The following is a 22,605-nucleotide window of genomic DNA, read 5'->3' as shown; positions in this document are numbered from 1 at the left end:
TTAAGTTCCATAACTTATGGTAGACTTTAAACTAATAAAAGAATTAACTTTTCTTTATTTTTTTTATAACTTATGGAATTAATTAAGGTTACATTTTTTTTATTTTTTATTTTATTTAATGAAGAGACTCTTGGTCCTCCATAACTCGAGGACAAATTATGGAGTCATAATTCCAATTAATTAGAACTAGACTCTTCATTTTTATAACCTTTGCCAACTTTTATGAGTTTTATGAAACTTAAATGTGACTTTTCATATAACTTGAGGACAAGTTACAAAACACATTTTAGAATCAACTCTTAGATTAATTTGGATTGAAAACAACTATTTCACTCAACTTTTCTATTAATCTAAGCAACTCATAAGAACAAGATAATTCAAATCAAACTTTTTCATGTAATTAGTCTAAACTTTAAACTAATACAAAACATGAATCTATTGACAATTATCTTTGAAAATGAATGAGCATGAGCATTACCACATTAAAAAACAAGTTTATAAGTTCAAAAACAACTTAGGGTAATGTTCCTAGTCCATTTCTAGCCAAAAGGATCGAATTTATGTTGTCTGGGGGTCCAACTCGTCGAGTGCACTAACCAACTCGGCGAGTTGGATGCTTTTTGCCTTGGACTCATCGAGTCCCTTCATGGACTCGGCGAGTCTGCTGGGTAGACAGCAACAAAACTCGATTTTTCAGCTTCTATTGCAAGTATAACAAGAAAACAAGCCTAGGCTTTGATACCACTGTTGGGTTATGAGCATTCTAACACTCCTAAGTGTACATGCAACCCTAAATACCTTGGATCTTTGTTTTCTTAATTATGCATGCAAATATGAACATCCAAGGTATTATCCTAATCTAGCATACAAAACTATCAATATAACAAGATAGAATACATACCTCTTTGATGTAGAATGTCTTCATGAAGCTTGAGTGCCTAGTGCCCCAAGTGTGACACCTCAAATGGTTCACACAACACCAAATACACTTGGAATAACTTGAGAGAATTCTACACTTCATGAAAATCGGCTAGCCCTCTCTAGAATAATACTAGTGGCCGATTTTGTCAAGAATAATATCTTTATATAGTGTTACAATTAGGGCAAACCCTAATTGTCATGACTTTCCATTTCCTTGGATCCATGGGTTCAAATACACCATGGAGCATCCATGGAGTATCATATGGGTTTTGGACCAACTAGATAATCCATGGAGCATTAGCCCACTATACAAGTATGGATGATTTACACAATCAACCCATATATTTAATTAGTCTTCTTTTGATCACTTAATTAATCCTAGATTAATTCTTGATCAATATTAATTAAATAATCTTATTATTCTTATTATTAATATACTAGAACTTATAATATATTAATAACCATAAGTGTCTTATTTCTCTCATTATAGTCTATCCAAGTGCATGATGCCATGCAACCCAAATGGACCATGCCGGGTTGGGTCAAGTCTTACCAATTATAGTTATGGACTTAGAAATTAATCCAACAGAGAGTACTAGCGAGTGATCTGCATTTATGACTATAAAGAGTTTCGAAAGGAGCAATCTTGATGCTCGTGCGATAGTTGTTATTGTATGAGAATTCAATCAAGGGCAACCGGGTATCCCATGACTTGTTGGATTCAAACACCCAGGCTTGTAGCATGAATTCGATTGGTTGAATGGTTCGTTTTCTTAGGCTATTGGTTTGAGAGTAGTAAACAACGCTCATATTTAGCTATGTTCCCATAGCCTTCCGAAGTGACTATCAAAATCTTGAAGAAATTAAATTTCGTTATCCCAATCTGAGATAATAGATACTGATATTACATGGAGTCTCACAATCTATTGGATATAGATCCATGCTAAACTTCCTTCTTGTTTGATTTCTATAAGCTTCATCTTTCAACTCCGAGAGTTTTATCCATCCACGTAGTGTTTTCTTCGCGATATTCTCCGACTTTGATGCTTTCAAGGCTGGTCGTAGATGTTGATAATGTTTTGTTCTTGCTTCGTCAGTAGATGAATATGCTATTGATGAAAATAATGAAAAGGCTGACTAGGATTGGTTGAGAAAACTTGGTTCATAGGGTCCATGAATAGAGTGGGAGCATTCGTTAGGTCGAAGGGTATCACAATGAATTTGGAATGGTCACGATGAGTTTGGAAAGCAGTTTTTGGAATGTCCTCTTCACGGGCTCGAAGTTGATGATAACCGGTTCTTAGATCTATTTTAGAGAAGTAGCTGGCTCCTTGGAGCTGGCCAAATAGATTGTCAGTCCGAGGGAGTGGGTATCGGTTTATGATAGTGATCTTATTCAATTTCGTAAAATTGATGTACCTTCTGAAGGATCCGTCTTCTTGAAGAACAAGACCGGAGCTCTCCAGGGTGAGAAGCTTGGTCCGATGAATCCTTTGTGCAACAATTCCTCTCAATTGACTGGATAACTTCTGAATTTTCGGCGGGAGTCAACCTATAGGGTGAATTGGCAATTGATGTGGTTCCCGGTATGAGGTCGATTTGAAATTCGACCTGTCTCTCTGGGATATTCCCGAAAGTTCTTTGGGAAACACATCCGGAAAATCACATGCTACTGGAATACCTTGTATGCTTACTTCTTCCTTGGTCTTGTCCACAACATGAGCAAGGAAAACGTAGTTCTTCTGGTGCAGGTGCTTCTATACCTTGATGCACGAGATAGGACGCAGATTGACGTTAGGTTTATCACCATGGGTTATTAGAGTTTTGTGATTGGGAAGGTGAAGGCAAATAGCCTTCTCGCATCATATAATATCAGCACGGTGGGGGTTTAACCCAACCAGGCCGATTATCACATTAAAACTCCTAATATTTACTGGCATTAAATCTATTTGAAATGAATGGTTGTTTAGTGTTAAGGTGTTCCCTACATAATTTATCTTTGGTTTATGCGGTTTTCCCCTTAGTTATCTCCACCGTTAAGGCTTAGTTTAGCCTCCGGGGTTGTTGTTTTAGTAAGTGTTTGAATATATTACTAACGAAGCTTCACTCAACTTTACTATTGAATAAGAGGTAAGCGAAAGAGTTGTTAAGTGGGAACGTACCAATAACAACCGTTGGGACTTGGACTGCTTCACCTTGACCCAAGGTCAAGACCCTGTCTGATCCATCTGCACCTTGATTGTTATCCTTGGGGAAACTGCACCTGAAGCGACCGGTTCCTCCACACCTATAGCAGGTGTAACTGGTCTCATCATTGGTGTTGTTGTTAGGGTTGTTGCGATTGTTGTCATTTTCATTTGGCTGACGATTATGACATGGATAAGTTCTACTGAATTTGGCAGTGTGATTCTTTCGGTTGCATTTGTTACAATGCATCGTCCGACAGGCTCCATTATGATGGAATTTGCACTGGTTGCATTTTGGAAGGATTCCAGCATATGGTCTCCTGGTTGTTGGTATAATAGGGGTCACGGTCGCATGAACAGCAACAACATGTTGCTTCCTTGAGAACCCTTGAGTGTGTTGCCCCTTTCTCTTACTTTTAGACCTCAACTTCCTGCTCTTAAGCTTGGGGTTTGGAGTTCCCTGATAGGTTGTCACTTGTTGGTTTCCATGTTTGTTCCTTTGGCTGGAGTTGTCAATGCTGTTCCCACCTCCATTGGGGTTGTTTGCATTGATTTGCGCCATCGTAGCGGTTACTGCCGCCGTTACAACAGCTTGGAATGTAGTAGAGTCCATCTGCAGGAGCGATGTCTCGTGGGTGCGCTTGTTATTCTTGCGTGATGGCATTTTCCTACTGCACATTGATAATCCAGATCGTAAGTAATGATCGTCATTCCTAGTTGTACTCTATAAATTTTGCATCTTGTTGTATAATTGTCACTGCTTCCATATACATCCCTATGATGTATTTGCGGTAGTAGGTAATCACAGATTTGGCACGATCGTCATGTCTATCCTTAGAGTATATATGTTGTTTTGGTTCCGAGATCCTTAAGTATCTAGCGGTTTTCAGGGTTCGGTTGTGCATATAATTGACTTTATGTAGTAATATGAAATAAAGATAGCACATAATTGTTCCACTGGTAAGTACCATCTTAGTACACGAAAGTGAGTCATGTCGGATAGTAGGGGGGGGGGGGGGGGAAAGAAAAGGCTGATCCTAATTGTGGAAGAAAGTGTCTGGTGGTGGTGTTGATGAATTGGATGCACCTTGGAGACGAGCTACTTGTTGCTCGGTATCTCGTAATCGTACCTCCCAAACTGACTGTCTCGATCGAGAGTCTCCGTTCACTTCCTGTATTTGTCTCTCATCTCTCTCAATAGCAAACCACATTGGTTCCGTTCAATTTGGGGTGTCTTGAGCTTGGTTATCAATAACTCAGGTGTGCTGGACCATGACTGGGAGGGCCCGGTCAGCTGGTCCTCTATTACTAAGATCGAAGAGACCTCAGTTCCTACCGTAGTGTGGTCGTATCCCCTGCTGGTAACTCTATCTCCAAAGATGTGTACCCAAGGGGGCATTGGGCCACCGGGGCCCACACGATAAGTCAGTGCTCTCGTTTCACATGGGGGATTAATGACATCAGATTCTGCATCCGAGTCATCATCACCATTACCCTCTGGTTCTTCCTCTTCGAGGTCCACTATTGACTCGACGGGTCCATCTGTGAGTTCTACTTTGTGATCCTCCTCTGGGTCGAGCCACCCTGCTATTCCCTGACTAGGGAGATAGGGGTTTCTTGGCTAATGACACTCGTTTATTTTGTATTTCACGAAGGGGTATAAATACTAGAAACAACTAGCATACCAATTACTCCAATAGTAATTTTAATTTTGTTTAGGTTTTGTTCTATAAGCTCTTTGGATAATTAAATGGTAAGTTTTTGATTCACTGCCCATCACAATTACTCCTGAACCCATGTTGGTCGTATTTTGAATGAATGTAGTTGATTTGGCTACATTCACCCCCAATACGACTACATAACTGCCCGAGTTTAATAGCGATTTTCAAATCCTCCAAAAACTTTTACTGTTCTTGTTGTGTTATTATTCTAAAATGCACACAAAGGTATGTATTTTAAATTATTATGTTCAGAGTTGTTTAGTCCCATTGTATTTATAGTTGCATATCCTGTATGGTTAGATATGCTAGTTCACTATAAACAATCCTCTGATACCAATCTGTCACACCCCCGAACCAGACGGCAGAAACGTCAGGGGGCTTGTGCGTGACTTCATCTTGAAATATCATTACAGTGAATATAATTGAAACATAACATCATCATCATCACACATGTAATATTACAACATTCATTGTTTACATCGAGTATTGTATTTGAATATTACATGCCAAAATAGTAAGAGTATGATGAAACAAAATATCACACAATATCCATTAGTTTGTTTCGTTCATCCTGCTTCAACGGTATCCTGAGAATACAAGTTATTTTGAAAACGGTCAACATAAAAATGTTGGTGAGTTCATAAGCATGTTTGTGAAAATGATTTGTATAACTTTAAAAACCACCAGAAAATCCGATATTTTCTTAAAACTGTTTAGTGTGTTTGTGTTAGATATTTTATTAATGCATGTATGTTATTGATTAATTAACTAAAAAGGTAAAGAGAATGTAAAGAGAATGTAAGAGCATGTATATAGAATGTTCCCAGACAACCCGACGTTGCCTTAAAAAAATGTAGATGTCTTCCGTAAACTTCATAACGTTAATTTCTCTAAGCGAGCCGTCATAACCATACTAAATAATAACAATTTCACCTGTCTTGGCGTTGTTGGACGCTGACGGAAAATAGAATAAGGTTTTCGTCACCCTAGACTGAGTAAGTCTAACTGTAGTGAACAACTGAGGTGTGGGGTGTCAACCCCGTATAGATCTATACACAAATCCCCGTTCTCCCTCCAGGAGATTCTGGTTATAACTACAGGCTACGATCGTACACTTAATAGGTGGCAACCGATAAAAACTTGCTAGATCCTTAATCGAATTTATGCGAAGAAAAATGTATAAACTCATTCTAGGACCAATGATCCATGTAAGTGAACCACTAAGGCGTCGCTAAACATGTAAATCATTTCAAGACCCAAATGGAATGAGATTATATAACATGGGCCCGAAATATATATGAAAGGACAACTAAGGCCCATTTCACATATAAAGTATTTACAGGCCCAAATAGCACACAAATAGTATCCAAGGTCTGTCGCACATGTTAATGGGTCAATGAGACCTAATAAACATGTAAATAGTATACAGGACCTATCACACGTAGAAATGGGTCACTAAGGCCCAATAACCTAGAAAATGATTAAATTAAATCCATTTGTTTGTTTATTATTGGTTTTAGTTCAAGTATTCACTAAAATAACCTAAAAAGAAGAACGCATATAAAACCCATTCTGAGGCCCAATAAACATGTAAGTGGACCACTAAGGCTCACTATACGTGTCTATTATTTCCAGGCCCAATAAGGATATGAATATCGTTTTTAACCCATTTGTTATTGTTTTGTTTATTTTAGATTGATTATTTACAAAGTTGATATAAAAAACCCTCCTTTTTGTAAAAATGACATTCTTGGTCCAATAAGCCAAAAATTTACAATTAAGGCCCAATTTTTGTAAGAATAACACTTTAATCTCCAATTTTGTTAAGAACTTGTGTTGATGACTACTTTATGATAAAAATAGCATTTTAAACCCATTTTTGTCAAAAATATCATTTTTGGCTTGGTTTTGTGAAAATACATATTTTTCTAGTTTTTGTCCTTTCCGAACTAGTTTTTAGAAAATTTGTACAAAATTCATCGTAAGTCGAAATCTGGATCCGTAAATTTTGGAAGTTTGGAAATTTTGTCTATTTGTTCACAATTTTTCTCATAATTTTTGATGGCTTCAAACTAGTGTGAAATTACTCATCTTCACAGGTTGGTCCGAAATTATTTCAAATATGATAGGCAGTTTTGTAAAATTCGCCAAAAATTGTAGCAAAATCGTATGAAAACGTGCGAGTAGTAATTTTAAAGGTATAAACCTGAACTTTATCCATGTAAAACATTTTTGAAAAATACTTCCATTTGAATGGTCAAAACAGTCCGAGATTGGAACAAAACTTTTCTGTCAAAGGCTGTTTTGTGAGTTTAGTTTATAGATCTCTAACCACAACACTCATTTTTGCTATATCAAGTGTATAAATCCAGTATATACTAGTTTACATGTAATATGTTTGATAAAACATACTTCTCTCAAGATTCATATAAAGATCCAAGTAGTAAAGTTCAAGTTCTTGACATATTTTTAGATTAATGAAGTAAGCAACATATAATCACCAAATGATTCAAGAAAACACACATAATCATGCATATACACATAGATCTACACAAAGCAACTTGTATTCTCCCCTAAAATCATGTAAAAACCAAAAGCAAGGGGGTATGAACTCACCTTGAAGATTCCAAGTGGTAGAATGAGAAGGAGTTGTTGGACCTAGCTTGGTGTAGTTTTTGAAGATCACTCGAAATTTGATGGAGTTCTAGAGTCATACACACGAAAATGGTGGGTGCATGGAGTGATCTTAAGAATAAACATGAAACAAACAGTTTGAGTTTCATAAAGATTTTACCTAGTTTGTGAGTTTTGAAGAAGGATTCTTGAGGATGACTCCTTCCTTGAAGATGATCTTGAATATTTTGAGGGAGAATAGGAGGACTTGAGAGTATTTGGAGAGTAAATTGGAAATTGATTTTTGTGAGTGTGCGTGATGTGTGTTGGCCGAGAGTTTAAGGTGGGGGGTAGGAAGGATTGGTTAAATGGTTATTACATGAAAGTTTAATATCTTGAACCTAGAGATATGGGGGATTTTTGCATGGATATACAACATTTATTAATGAGGTGTCAAGTATTAGATAAATCCCATTTCTTTTCTCTCTTTTTTTATTAATGTTAACACATTGGGCCGAGAATGGGATCAATGAATGAAGGTGAAATAGCTTTGGGCTCAAATCCTTGGCTTAGATCGAATTTCATAGGCCTAACAATATTTTTTAGCCCATTGGGCCCTTATTAAGGGTCTTGGCCCAATAGGTCCATGAGAAAGGTGTGGGTCATTCTAGGCCCATTAAAGCCCAAAATACTATATCTTAATGAATGTGAGTTCAAATAGGGCCCAACTTAAGACTCTTAGCTTAAAAGAATTAAGTTAAGGGTTTATTGGCCCATTAGGTCCAATAAAAATTTCATAGTCCATAACAAACTTGAGTTGGGATTTATAGGGTTTCCAACCCTTATTTGAACGTATGAAATATATTTGAATGAGAATGAAGTATATTATTCACTTAGAGTACAAGTTATTACACTAGGTGAATGATTGCATGAGAGTAGAATTTCCTAGCAAAAATGCTAGTTGTGACACTAGGTGTTAAACAAGCTAGCAGTGAAGAACCACTATTCCCTTTCGCCTATTAATGAACTCTTTGATCAGTTGCAGGGTGCATCTTGGTTCTCCAAAATGGATCTGTGGTCCTGGTATCATCAGGTCAGGGTGAAAGAGGAGGATGTGGAGATGACTGCATTCCGGACTCATTATGGGCATCACGAGTTTGTGGTGATATCATTTGGCTCACCAATGCGCCTGTGGTATTTATGGATTTGAAGAATCGAGTATGCAGGCTGATGCTCAATCGTTTAGTGACTATATTTATTGATGATATGTTGGTATATTCCAAGACTAGAGAGCAGCATGAGTTGTATCTTCATGGCCTACTGGGGGTTTTGAGGGGAGAACAACTTTATGCTAAGTTCTCAAAGTGAAAGTTTTGGTTACGAGAGTTCTATTTCCTTGGACACCTCGTTAATCAAGATAAGATATTGGTAAATCCATCCAAGATCGAGGCTGTGATGCAGTCGGAGGTTCCAAAAGATCCATCAGATATCAAGAGTTTAATGGGTTTGGCAGGGTAATATCAAAGATTCATTCAGGATTTCTCCAAGATTACAATACTCCTTACTCGTCTGACGAGGAAGGGGTGTATTTCCGGTGGAGCCCTAAGCAATTGTCGACATTTGAGATCCTTCGGTAGAGATTATGTGGTTTTACCCTCCCAGAGGGAATTGAGGATTTTATGGTATTATGTGATGATTCCATCACTATCTTGGGGGCGGCCCTCATGTAGAAAGGACGAGTGATAGATTATGCTTCACAATTACTGAAGCTTTATGAGACGAGATATCGCACGCATGATCTAGAGTTGGGGCAGTGGTTTTTGTCCTCAAGATTTGGAGGCGTTATCTTTATGCGGTCCACTGTACTATCTACACGGATCACAAGACATTGAGACATATTATGGATCAGCCGAACTTGAACATTAGGCAGCGTAGGTGGCTAGAAGTAGTCAAGGATTATGACTACGAGATCCTTACCATTCGGGTAAAGCGAATGTGGTGGCAGATGCTTTGAGCCAATCTTCATAGTGGGTATCATGTATTAGGATACAAGTGGATTCTCCACTTTTAAGATTGATTAGGGAGGCTCAGGCCGAGGGTGTTTGGGCAGAGAACTAGAAGAAAGAGAGGATCAGGAGTGATATCACCATATTTGTTCCGGAGAGCCGTTGATTGTTGACCCTTTGTGGTCGGGTATGGGTTCCTATGTCTAGTGGGGTCAGACAGATTTTGTTGGAGGAGGATCATAAGTCTCGTTTTTCTATCCATCTGGGGATCACCAAGATGTATCATGATATGATATTAAGCTATTGGTGGTCATGTATGAAGAGGTAGAATGCCTAGTACGTGAGAGGTGCATGACCTGCAGGATGGCCAAGGTTGAGCATCAGAGGCTTCATCGCATGTTGTTACCTCTAGAGGTTCCCATGTAGAAATGGGAGCAAATTTTGATGGATTTCATCATTATGTTGCCAAAGATGGCAAAGAGTGCCGATGCTATTTGGGTCATTATGGATCTATTGACTAAGAGTGCCTACTTCCTGGCGATTCGGGAGAGTTCTTTGGTCGAGAAGTTGGTCGATGTATATATTCACGAGATCGTTGCTCGCCATGGGGTTTCAGTGTCCATTGTTTCAAACCGTAATGATCGGTTCACTTCATGTTTTTGGCAGATGTTCCATGAGGAATTAGGCTCGAGGTTGCACTTCAACACAACTTATCATCCGTAGACTAATGGCCAAAGTGAGTGGGCGATACCGACCCTTGAGGATATGATGTAGGAATGTGTCATCAATTTTGGTGGGAGTTGGCACTCCTACCTACCTCTTGCAGAGTTCGCCTACAACAACAATTTTCACTCTAGCATTAGTGCCCCACCTTTTGAGCTCTTGTATGGGCGGAGATGTCATACCCTGACTTGCTGGGTCGAGGTTGATCATAGGGTTATGGGGCAGACCGAGGTGTTCCTTCATACTATGGAGATGATTTAGTAGATCAGACAGAGATTGCAAACTGCTCATAGTTAGCAAAAGAGCTATATACCGACCGACACCAATCCGAGTTGGAATTTCAGGTCGGCGACATGGAGCTATAGAAAGTCTCACCTTGGAAAGGTGTGATTTTCTTGAGGAAGAGGGGTAAATTGGGTCCCTGTTATATTTGGCCATTATGGGTTATTTCTAGGCTTGGCAAGGTTGCCTACAGATTGGATCTTCCTGAGGAGCCTAGTCAGATTCACAACACTTTCCATGTTTCGCAGCTACGAAAGTGCGTATTGTATGAGGATGTAGTGGTTTCTTTGGATGATATTCAGGTTGATGAGAACCTGAACAATGTTGAGTGGCCTGTAGCTATTCTGGACAGGACGGTAAAGTTTTGCACAATAAGTAAGTACCTTTGGTAAAGGTATGATGTCAGCACCGGAAGGGCTCTGAATGGACTAGAAGCCGGAGGCTAAGATGTGGGAGTATTATCCAAATTTGTTATTTATATGAAATTCATCCCTTGGTTTTAAATTATATGTCAATTTGTTCCCTAAGTCCAAGAATTATGCTTGAAAGCACTAGTGGCATTTTTGTAATATGGGCAGGAGGAGTATGCTAAGCGTACATGTGTGTACGCTGGGCGTACACTCACGTATGCTGGGTGTACTCATGTTAGGAGGAAACCCTAGATTTTGAGGTTTGAAGGGTATTTAAGCATTGTTATGGCTCATTTCCGTTCCACCTTTCATCCTCCACTCCATTTCGATGTTATTGCAAACCTTAATCTTTGAGTGTGTATTTTAGAGCTCAAGTGTATGCTTTTTAATGTGTTCTTGGTGTGTTAAAGGAAGAAGAAGATTCTTGGAGAAGCCTTGGTGAGGGAGCAACTTGTGGATCTAGGATTCTTACCTTCTTGAGAAGCTCCAAAAGGTATAAAGCTTTAATCTTTCATTGTTTTCTTTTAGATATTGTCATGATGAAATATATGTTCTCAATCCCCTTTTCTTGGTGTTAATGAGTATGAGCTACTCTAAGACCAAAGGATTCATCCTTTCTGAAGAAATATGGTGCAATAAGTCATAAAAATGCTATCTTGGCTTATTTGGTGCATGCCTGCTAGTTGTAGAGGTCTTTTGTGGTTAAGACAAACTAGAATCTTGGTGTTGGCGTTATTAAGACATGCAAAACCATAAAGTTGGAAACTTTATGGTGTGGAACACCTCTTTAGAACTGGATCTGAAAGTTGGAAGTTGGACTGAATGGGTTAAGCTCTTAATCAAAAACTTGCATGGCCACCGCATATGCTGGGCGTAGGCGGTCAGTGGCGCGATTCCAGGTCAATACGGAGTACGTTGGACGTACAACTGGGTACGCCCCACGTACCCAGTTAGTAAGGTTTAGGAGTTTAGGCTTCGAGTTTTGGGCAACCTTTTGGGATTGAATGCTTGGCCCTTATTGGACTATTTGAGTATGAGTGTGTTGGGCTATGTGAAGATTTGGACCTTAGGATAAGTCCCAAGAAGGAGTTTTGGCCTAATTTGGAAAATTAGGCCAGTAATAGGCCTTGAGTGCTTATTTATCTTTTGGCCATTAGGATCCAGATTTAGGCCTGGGTCTTATCTCATCTAGGGAAAGGGTAAAGTGGCGATTTACCGTAAGTATGGATTATTAGTCAAGGATTGCAATCTAATTAATAGTTGGATGTTTATTTTGTTGTGTTAGCACGGGGATTTTAGTGAGTCAGCAGTTGGAGAATTTCAGTGTGATTTAACAATGTGAGGTGAGTTTCCTCACTGTACTAATGGGTTGAAGGCACCATGGCCGATCCTTTGGATTGTTATCCTGGTTTATCATATGATCAAGTACTATTGTGTTATGTTAGAATTGTATCATGGTAGATGGGATGATGATATGCATAGTGATATGTGAGAACTGTCTGTTTGTTATTGACTGGTTATTTGTATGCTTGACTGTTATATGTATGTGTCGACATGGTGTATGTGTGGTTGGGTTGAGGCATTCCTGCTTTGTGCTAAAGGCCAACAGACCCAAGGTGGCCCAGATAGATTGAAGGCTAGTGGGGCGTTCCAGTCAGGCCGAAGGCCTGGAGAACAGTCCATATATGATGAATCAGTGTGGCGTACCATTCATGCTGAAGGTTCTGTCCAGGTGGATTGTTGGCCGGTGGGGGCGTTTCAGTCAGACTGAAGGCTCAGTATGTATGTTGGTTTATTGTTATTATTATGGTTTTGTGATGTATTAGTATTTTTGGGAAACTCACTAAGCTTTGGACTGACAGTTTTGGGTTATGTTTCATGTTCTTCATATGATCACGGGAAGGCAAAGGCGTGATCGTGCACCTCCTCATGTTTTGTTCTATGATTTTAGAAAACTCTGATAATAAACATATTTTGAAAACTACCTTTGTAAACAATGATGGATTGTGGAATTGTTTGAAAAGTTTAAAATTTTCTTGAATTTTATGGATGTTACAATGGAGCTTTTCATCGTTAGATTGTTGTTGAGAAAAGGAAGAAGAGGTGGGAGAGAAGTTGTATATTACCAAATTGTTGTTAAAATTTAGGCCTGAATGCAAATGTAAGAGTACGATGGTGGTTGTCGAGAAAGGGAATAAGAGGAACGGAAGAAATGGCTAAGTATGTTTACTGTGTTGTTGTTGGTTTTATTGGGGGTGATGTGGGGATGATGGGTTATGTTTATTTATTTGTTGTTAAATAAAGTTAGTTTAAATATACTCTAATAAATTAATGTTTTTTTTTTGCAACATGTCACATTCTCATTCAACTTGTCAAATACCATTTTGTGGTTATTTTAAATTAATTTTTTTCCACGTTCTTTTATGAGTTTTTTTTTAATTTTATTAAATTTCACATAATATTTTAATATAATAATTGCAATAAATGTTGTAATAAATGGATATCAATTTTATTAATTAACTTAACTTTTGATTTCAAAATTTCAAAATTTCAAAATTAAAGCTTATTAGTTTCTTTTTTTTTTATTTATTTAAATTTAAGATATAAAAAACATTTTAATTTTTCTTATTTTTTTATAAGTTCAAAGTTTTCAAATATTTTGATATATATATATATATATATATATATATATATATATATATATATATATATATATATATATATATATATATATATATATATATATATTAACGCATGTAATAAATGAGTTTCACAACTAGTAAAAAGATAATAACACTACAAGAAAATTTCTATTTAGCTACGTAAAATTCCGTAGATAAAGCTGAATAACTACGAAATTTGTTACGCAAATTTTCAATTACACTCCGTAACTTTATTTCTTGTAGCAAATTGTTTAGCTACGGAATTATAATTCCGTGGCAATTTTGCTATGACAATTTCTACGACATATATTTTTTTGCAAATTGAGTTTCATAGCATTTTCGTAGCAAAATCCATAACAATTTTTCCGTAACAAATTTTGTTGCAATGTTTCCGTAGCAAATTTCGTAGCAACTTTTCCGTAACGAATTCCGTAACAACTTTTTCATAGCAAATTTCATAGCAAATTTTCCATAACTAATTCCGTAGCAATGTTTCCGTAGCAAATTCCGTAGCAGCTTTTCCGTAACAAATTTCATAGCAATTTTTCCGTAACTAATTCCGTAGCAATTGTTCCGTACCATTATTCAATAAATTTCGATTATTCAATTCGACTTATATCAATTTATATAAATACAATTAATATAAAACCACAAGTAAAAGAGTATTTCTATAGAAACTAAAAGAAATATCGAATATATCTAAAGATACATATTTCAAAATCAAAAGTAGCTACTAATTAAATATAGAATCCTATCCGATACATAATATTCTATCATTGATTAATAAAACTTTTAACCTATTCACTCAAAGCTTATGCAAGTTTGTTCAAACTTTGCTTGAACATCCATATTTTTCTGTTGAATATCCTCATATTGTCCACGTTGCGTCTCAAATAAGGCAATTTGGTTTGAGACATAAGTCTTTCTTTTTATGATCCTACAACATTTCAATATAATCAGTAAAAACAAGAACAAATGATTAAACAAGAAATTTAATTGTTACATATTATAAATGAGGTAAAGCACAATTTTTTTTTTACCTCAAAAGCCTTTTTCAAAAACATATGAATTTTTTTTCGTATTTTTGTCTAGCAGAACCAAATCCCACTGCAATGACATTAAAAATGGACATTGCCTTTTGAACTGGCTCTTCATATGCTTCTCTCATTGCAGCTTATAGTGATTCGATAGAAGATTTTATAAAGTCTTGTACATTGGTTTATATAAAAATCAAAGAAAATAATGAATCATACTTCCTCAGGTGGGCTTTGTACAATTAAACATAGAGATCAGTAGCCGACTCATATACCCTTTCACACTCTGCTTCTTCAACACCCTGTAAAATGGAAATAGTTTAGTAAAACAGAATAAGAATTAAAAGAAAATTATATAAAACTAACATGCCATTAGAAGGTTATTATAGGCACTACACCATTATTAAGAGCATCTAATAAAGACTAGTGATACGTGCAAAATTAGGTTCAGACTATTTCTGTGGCCCCCACTTGCTTGGGCCTAGTCCTCTAAAAAAAACAAACCTTGTTAAGGCATCAAGTCCCACTTTAAACTCTGGCCTCATGTCACCCAACTATAATTCACACAACAAAATTTAATTAATTGATAAAACAAAGAATTAATTATTAACATATTTTATTGTATTAATAATGATTATGTTCAATAAAAATAATCACTGACCGGAATTTGGTCAAGTCGTTGGAGCTCGTTCTCATTTTTCACAGGTCTAACAAGAGTGAAGCATTCGGTTTTGATCAGGTGTTGTTGTGTCACTTTGCATTTCGGTTTTGATCAATTGTATCAGCTCTTGGATTGCACCACTTATTATCTGTGGATTCCCTTTCTCAAAATAACACAGATTCCAATCAGTATTTATTATTTATTATTAGTGTCCTATATCATTAGTGAATTGAAGGCTTTAGTGAAAAGTTTACTACATATTTGTTGAGTATTTCAACAAAGAGAGTAACAGGGCCGCTACTACCACATGCAACATTTTCCATTTGACGTGCAACATTTGTGATCTTTAATGTGCATTTAAGGCAAAGGACAACCATGGAATCGGAATGGAATCAAGATTGTGTCAGTTTTGGCAAAAGAAGAATGGTATAGAGAAACCAAAAAGGATAGGAATGGGAATACCTTTCTCCATCCTTAATTCCATCCACCCAAAACAAATGCGAACATGCATACTGTGCTTTAAACCAATCAACTGAAACATTATATCAAACAATTTGAAGGCATGAAATGATGTTATACAATAACACATCATATAAAACCCTCCAAGTGACATAATGGTAACAATTAAGCAATAAATTGGTAAAAACCTGAGCTAAAAAAAGAATTCTTCATTTCAAAGCCTCTTTGACTGGATCCATGGAAACATCTTTGACTAAATTATTCAAACTAAGGAAAAAGAAAACACTTAATACTTAAAACAAGTAAATAAACCGTCTGATTTGTAGATACATGTTAAAAGAACAAAATACTTGGAAAATAAAAAGAATAAATAAAATATGGAAAGATTCAATGTTAAACAAGATAGTACAATTGACAGAAGAAGCTCAATTAAGAAAACCCAAACTTTAAAGATCAGTTTGGAGAAAGTTACAACAAGGCAGTCATTGTTTTATCAATTTTCATTGCCCTTATTGGTTTGATTCTTCTTAAATGTCCATTTTTAGTACTCCAGGTAATGTGATTTTCTTCTTATATATTGTTTTTTTAAGGAAATTGTTTAGTGCACGCCACCTGTTTGATGAAATGTGTGTAGTTGTGTGTAGCTTCTAGAGGTTCGTTTTACAGGGCATTGGGGCTCATGGTTGTAGCATCACCATGTGCACTTATTGTGGCTCCATTGACTTATACTACTGCAATCAGTGCATGTGCTAAAAAGGTAACATAGTCTTTTTCTTTGATAATAATATTAAATTCATAAAACTTGTGTATATATATTTAACAAATGTTATTGTGTGTATAGGGAATATTATTGAAAGGAGGACATGTATTTGATTCTCTAGCTTCCTGCCACACGATTGCTTTTGATAAAACAGGGAGATTGACTACAGGGGAGCTATGTGTAAAATAATGTTATAAGATAGACAGAAAGAGATAAAAAAAACACATCAAATAAGTTTAGTAATCTTGATTTTGGAGAGATAGAGATCTATCTTAAAAACTCTAGTGCTAATCTCCAATTAAATTCAAACAAACAAACGTAAGTAGACATACCACGCGATACAAAAGACTAAGTGAAAGGAAGTAAAAACGGTGACGTGTTTGTCCTTTGGAAATACGAAGAGCCTAAAGTCGACGTCGCAACGCTACAATGGTGGTAGAGATCTGAAGAGGAGCAAAGATGGAGATCTAACTGCAAAATAGCAACATTAAGAACTACCAGAAGTTAGGGTTGTATCGAAACTGTATTACCAAAAAACAATAGTATTTTGCTTGATTTAAGAAGCAAACAGAACAGTCTGAACAGGGAAGAAGGTTACCTGGTAGCGACGAAGACGATCGAGAACAAAAGCGGCGAAGAGGAGTAGGACGACGCACAACGGACACGAAGGCGATGAGGATCAGGTAAGTGTGAAGTCCGATGGATAATGGTGTAAATAGAGACCCGGGGGAACTGAGGAATGATGACGGTATGTACAGTGGTTCACAATCTCTAATTATTCACGTTAAAAACAAAATTAGGTATTATTTATATTTAAAACCCAATTAATTTTGAGGTATTTATTTAAGGTAATAGTCTCATTAATTTATTTAAATTTAAATATTAACATTAATCTCGTTTCTTGTTTTTGATTATTTTTAATTGTCTTATGATTATGTTAAATAGGTGGAAGGCCTTATTCTTGAATCTTGATCATGGAGAGGCAAGCAAGAATTGCCACATCTTGACATGTAATAGGGTATTTTGGTAATTTCTGGTGGGGATGGGTTGTAAGGGTATTTTGATAATTTCACAGATAGTTACACTTCCAAGAGCTAGATAGTTGTACTTCCAAGAGCTAAAAAGAGAAACATGGAACCTTTGGTTTAAAATTCTTAATTTAATTTCGTTTTTTTTAATGGTTATAATTGTTTTATTTTCTACTAGTATTACTGAAGGACAAAATGACCGGACAATTGCACAAACCAAAGATGTTGTTATTAGAGATGGTGTGCGATCAATAAAAACACCACTGAAATGAGGCAATTGTTAGAGCAAGAATACACTTTAACTTTTTGACTTTAATTAAATTGAGCTTTATATATGCAAAAATTATATTTTCCCCTGTAACAAAACAGTTACGGAATCAAGTTCCGTAGCAAAATTCCGTAGCATAATGATTATGGAATTTCATTTTGTGGCAAAATAGCTACATAATTCATTTATGTAACTAAAATCCGTAGCAAAATAAGTATGGAATATTATGATGTAGCAAAATAGCTACGGAATTTAGATTTCTAGTAATTTCCGTAGCAAAATAGCTATGTAGTTTAATTTCGTAGCAAATTCGGTAGCATTCTAACTACGAATTACGATTTCGTAACAACTTTCCATAATTAGTTCTAAGTTTGCTATGGATTTTTTTTTCATAGAAAATTTTGTAACACAATATCTACGATACGTTATTCCATAGCAAATTCCATAGTAAAATAACTACGGAATTTGATTCCGTAGCACTTTTCCGTAGCTATTCATGATTTTTCTTGTAGTGTAAATTAAAAAAAAAAACAAGAAATATATCAAGGGCAACCATACAAAAAATCGAAACTATACGGACTAAATACTACAAAAAATCAAAACTATACGGACTAAATACGTATTCTTAGAGCAATTTTTTGTAACCCAAACTCCCGAAGAGACCGATCATGATACGTTGTATATCAATAAAGTATATTTGCAGTTTATAAACAGTGCTCACCAAAATGATGGGTTCTTATACATTGTATTAGCACCATTGAAGTTGGTCCTATAAAAAGAAAATAATACCTAAAACTGATGATGTATAAACATGTAAGTACAAATTTTATAATATAAAAGAAATAATAAAACCTCCTCTTTATTAGCCATTCCCTCCTTCCCATCCCACAATTCAAGCAATTTGTTCCGTAAAAACAACATTTCAGGAACTTCACTATGTCAAACAATTCAAAGTTAATGGTTTTCCGAATCTTTCTAAAAAAAGTCGTTCACTACACAAATCCACCTCACAAAGTGCTTAGCTTTTTAGACTCTTCCGCTTCAATCATGTAATGATTTTGATTAATGTTTTCGAGCAATGGTAAGAAATATCCCAACAAGCAAAACTCCTACAAACAATCCACTACTATCACGATCATTCATCTTTGCTTTTATCCTATCAACTGTCACAATTATATCACTTCTTTGTGCGAAAAAGAAAAAAAAACGAACTCCGCCATTAAATAATCCGGCAAGAAAAATCAGCGAGGATACTAAACCACTTGTCTCGACAACAAACAATCGCACAAGCGAGGTGGCACACGTCAAAACTGAAGATAAAACCGGCAACCCTCCGCCAATGGAACCACCAACACCTCAACAAAAAGAACTTCCACCGCCACCACGACTGGCCAGCATACGGGCGTCATCTTATCATCATGTGGGGTCGAGCTCAAATACATCTCATGGTGCTAAATTGACATCGAGTATGAGCATGAGACTATCAGGGAGATTAAAAGGGCTCAAGAAAGGTTCAAAGAAAGAAAATGATAATGGTAAAGATAAAGAATATGATACGGATAAAATGCAACGTGAGGATTCGGTTTGGAAAAAGAGGATAATTCTTGGAGAAAAATGTCGGGTACCTGATGAGGATGAAGATGATATTATTTATGATGAACATGGAATGAGGATCACTACGTTTCATCGGAAACAATCGGGCTTGTTGATTTCTCGAGAGAGTTCAGATGCCAGTCAAAATGCCATACATATTCAAAACCAGAATCGGTAGAATATGAATAAGACCATACTTATTTTGAATCTTTTTACAATTATTGTATTTTATGTTTTCAAATATTTATCGAGAACTGATGAGAGTTCTAGCATAATCATTAATATTTGGATGAATTATGCCAATTTATAAAGTTTGCATTGGCCTGTAGTCTTTCCTTGCAGTTTATTGTAATTGTATATATGTTCTTAAGTTTTGGTTGATTTATGTTTGTGTTTCTTTCCATATCTTTGAACGTTTCTATTTGTCTATAATGCAAATATTTGTGTTTGAGTTTCGTATAAATCTGTGTTCTTTTTATTTGCAGATCCATAAATATCGATGGACTTCTTATATCAATGTGACTAATGACAGTGTGTTTGAACTAAAAATCATAACCGATTACTCTTTGTTTGGTGATCATGTTTTTTTGTCACATTTTGTTTGTGTAGATCAATAAATGTCTATGTTGTATAGATTTATAAATGGTAATTGTCACTAGCCTAACTATCTTTCATATATTAATTTAAATGGTTCTTCTTGACTATATTTTTTTATTATTTATTTATTTATTTATTTATTTTACATTTAAAGGGCTTGTAATTGTAATTTATGGTTTAATAGGTCACATTTTAATATTTGAAGGGTGCAACCGGTCACACCAATCCTACTAGGATCTTTTTTTATGACACGTCATTGCCAAGTAGATTAAAGATGTCATGTCATTGCCATGTGTGTGTGAGTAAATGAAACCCAATATCCGTTTAAACCCCCCTGATTTGTCCTTTTAAGCTATTTTATTCTACTACTTTTTGATCCGTATCCTTTTCTCAAATCGTTCTTTGCATGAGTCGGTTTCTTAAACTCCTCCTAGCTCAAATTGACCAACATAATCATTGCTATGGTTGTTTACATAAAAACAGATCTCCATTTTGCCGGAGTTTTTATGAGGTACCCCGCTATTTGTTACTCAGATGGAGCAGAGCAAAGGTTTAATGATATCGATTTTGTTGGAATGGACAAAAACGAGTTTATGGTTTTCCTTCAAAGATTCGCTAATGAGTTATGCGTGAATGTTTACTTTTGTAAGCCCGATATTGCGTTCCCTAATGGATTAAGGATAATAGCTAATGATTTAGATTACCAGAAGTTCATCGAAGCAGGGTATGCTTCTGATTGTGTAATTCATATCTAGATGGACCATCTTCGTGTTTTAATGTACATCAATAGATACTTGATGAACTAGCCGAAGTATGCATTTCACTAGACGAATTGTCTTCTGAAAATGAAGGTCATGAAGAAGTGCAAGGTGGTATAGATGGGAATGATGGAATTGCCATTGAGGATTTGTTAGGCCATAATTTTCATGGTGATACAGAGGATTTGCAAGGTACTAGGGAGGATTTGCAAGGTGAGGAAGACGATAACATTGACCTGTAAGTTAAAATGAACAGGATGAGTGTATTCCTATGAACAAGAAAAAAGATGATTGGTTTTTGAGCAAGTTGTGCCCAAAGGACCAAGTTACCCCTAACAATCCACCTCGTGAAGAGCCATACGATCAACTATATGAGATGCGGAAATATCTAATGACCAAGCTATTTACAATGAGAATGTTTATTCGAAAAAAACAAAAGACTGTATTAGGTATGAGATTTGTGAGTCTTAAACAACCGAAACACATGATGTGTAACTATGCTATTGCAAATGGTTATCAGTTATGCTACAAGAAAAATGATATCAAGAGACTTTTAGTGAAATGTTGTTCTAGTGCTTACAAGTTTAGAATGTGGGCTTCTAGGATGATTGAGGAAAAAACTTTCCTAATTAAGTATCTCATAAATGAGCATAACTATGCAAGAAACATCAAATTAGGTTCTATTGTGAACTATATTTGGATATGTAGCCATTACACTACCTAATTCTTACTAAAACAAAAAGTTAGTGTGAGGCTCCTTACCGATGAGGTTAAAGAGAAATTTGGGATAGATGTAAGTATGGGATAGTGCAGAAGAGCAAAGAAGTATGCAATTGAATTGATTGAGGGAACACTAGTGGAGCACTATGCAAAACTATGGTAATATGGAGAGGAGTTAATAATCTCAAATCCTGGACCAATAGTCAAAATCGATGTCAATGCTATTCCAGATGGTGAGACTTATTTTAGCATGTTTTACATTTGTTTTAAAGGCCTAAAGCAAGAGAGGAGAGGGAGATGCAAATGAGTAATAAATTTGGATGGTTGCTTCTTAAAGGGTTTATGTTCAAGAGTGCTAATATGTGTTGTAGGAAGGGTTGCTAATAGTCACATATTACAAATTGCATGGGCAGTTGTATGTGTAGAAAACAAAGCAAATTGGAAATGGTTCTTGGAAAATCTAAAAGATGACCTTCATCTAGATAATAGTTTTGGTATAACATTGATGTCAGATCAGTATAAGGTATGTCCTATGCTTTCCACTTTTATATATTTTACATTTAGTTTACATTATGTCTAACATATGACCAGTGTTTTATAGGGGTTATTAGAATCTGCCAAAGAAGTGCTTCCTACTACCGAATATAGGCAGTGTACAAGGAATATTGTTGCCAACTTTAGGAAAGGATTTAGTGGTGTACAATATGAGATCATGTTTCGGAAGGCAAGCAAAGCATCCACCGAGCCTTTATTCAATGTTTCCATGAAGGATATTCACGTTCTGAGAGCTTTAATACTATCATCAGGGATGCAAGGAAAAAGCCAATCATCACCATTTTATAGGAGATTAGATTGTATGGTATGACGAGGCTATATAGTTTGAAGATGACAGGTCGTTCTTGCCTGATTACACACCTTGCCCATCAAATACACTCCTACTAAATAAATTGAAAAGAGCACAAATGTACTTTCTAATCTTTACACTCTTAATCTAATTTACATACTAACTTATGTGGTGGATTAAATAGGTATTGGTAGGTTTTACCAATTGGTCTAAACCAATTTGAAACCAGAAACCTGGCAGTGTCATATGCTGTTGACTTGGACAAGAAGACTTGTAGTTGTAGAGTGTGGCAACATAATGGGTATGGATGCATGAATTCAATAGCTTCTATATCATATATGAATAGAGACGTTGTCAC

General features: G+C 36.0%; 1 long non-coding RNA gene across 2 annotated transcripts; it reads right to left on the bottom strand.

Moving 5' to 3' along the window:
* Window positions 1–14,274: 14,274 nt before the first annotated feature.
* LOC144997923 (uncharacterized) lies at window positions 14,275–17,161 on the bottom strand. 2 transcript variants are annotated; one of them, XR_013660013.1, is made up of 6 exons: window positions 17,038–17,161; window positions 16,772–16,910; window positions 15,221–15,946; window positions 15,064–15,113; window positions 14,566–14,861; window positions 14,275–14,462 (listed from the first exon to the last, which is right to left on the bottom strand). It is a non-coding gene; the product is annotated as an uncharacterized LOC144997923 (long non-coding RNA). The 2 variants fall into 2 exon arrangements; XR_013660012.1 differs by having other exon boundaries at window positions 15,221–16,910.
* Window positions 17,162–22,605: the final 5,444 nt, after the last annotated feature.

This window comes from Lactuca saligna, chromosome 5, assembly GCF_052625555.1.
Source record: "Lactuca saligna cultivar CGN05327 chromosome 5, ASM5262555v1, whole genome shotgun sequence".
NCBI classification, from domain to species: Eukaryota; Viridiplantae; Streptophyta; class Magnoliopsida; order Asterales; family Asteraceae; genus Lactuca; species Lactuca saligna.
The sequence above is the reverse complement of the archived record's forward strand: the minus strand, read 5'-3'. Positions and strand labels throughout refer to the sequence as shown.